We start from the raw sequence: 809 nt of genomic DNA on the forward strand, positions 1-809 counted from the left end.
CAATCGTCTTTGTAGTGGAGCTGGGAGGGGCAAGGATAAGGGACGAAGACCGGGGTAACATGTCCGATGCGATCATACCAGCACTAAAGCACCGGATCCCATCAGAACTCCGAAGTTAAGCGTGCTTGGGCGAGAGTAGTACTAGGATGGGTGACCTCCTGGGAAGTCCTCGTGTTGCATTCCCTTTTTAATTTTTTTCGCGCCGCTTGCAAAACAAAACGCACGTGTAAGTAATATATTTACCGTGTTTTATTATTTTGCACGAGTGCGGTAAGTCATAGCTGGGTGCTCACGATTCACGGGTCCAGCGTCGGCGTTGTGGCGCGGCAAGCGTGCACTGGTGCGGTTGAGAGGGAGGGGTGGAAACCGCGTTAAACTCGTCTCCGTAGTTGAGAGGGAGCGGCCAAAGCAATGTGCAATCGTCTTTGTAGTGGTGCTGGGAGGGGCAAGGATAAGGGACGAAGACCGGGGTAACATGTCGGATGCGATCATACCAGCACTAAAGCACCGGATCCCATTAGAACTCCGAAGTTAAGCGTGCTTGGGCGAGAGTAGTGCTAGGATGGGTGACCTCCTGGGAAGTCCTCGTGTTGCATTCCCTTTTTAATTTTTTTCGCGCCGCTTGCAAAACAAAACGCACGTGTAAGTAATATATTTACCATGTTTTATTATTTTGCACGAGTGCGGTAAGTCATAGCTGGGTGCTCACGATTCACGGGTCCAGCGTCGGCGTTGTGGCGCGGCAAGCGTGCACTGGTGCGGTTGAGAGGGAGGGGTGGAAACCGCGTTAAACTCGTCTCCGTAGTTGA

At 52.0% G+C, this 809-nt stretch overlaps 2 non-coding genes across 2 annotated transcripts; both read left to right on the forward strand.

Annotated features, from left to right (window-relative positions):
- The first annotated feature begins 64 nt into the window (after nt 1-64).
- Nucleotides 65-183, forward strand: LOC123179161 (5S ribosomal RNA). Its single transcript, XR_006490149.1, has one exon. It is a non-coding gene; the product is annotated as a 5S ribosomal RNA (ribosomal RNA).
- Nucleotides 184-480: 297 nt separating this feature from the next.
- Nucleotides 481-599, forward strand: LOC123179162 (5S ribosomal RNA). Its single transcript, XR_006490150.1, has one exon. It is a non-coding gene; the product is annotated as a 5S ribosomal RNA (ribosomal RNA).
- The last annotated feature ends 210 nt before the right edge of the window (nt 600-809 follow it).

This window comes from Triticum aestivum, unplaced genomic scaffold, assembly GCF_018294505.1.
Source record: "Triticum aestivum cultivar Chinese Spring unplaced genomic scaffold, IWGSC CS RefSeq v2.1 scaffold83698, whole genome shotgun sequence".
Taxonomy (NCBI): Eukaryota; Viridiplantae; Streptophyta; class Magnoliopsida; order Poales; family Poaceae; genus Triticum; species Triticum aestivum.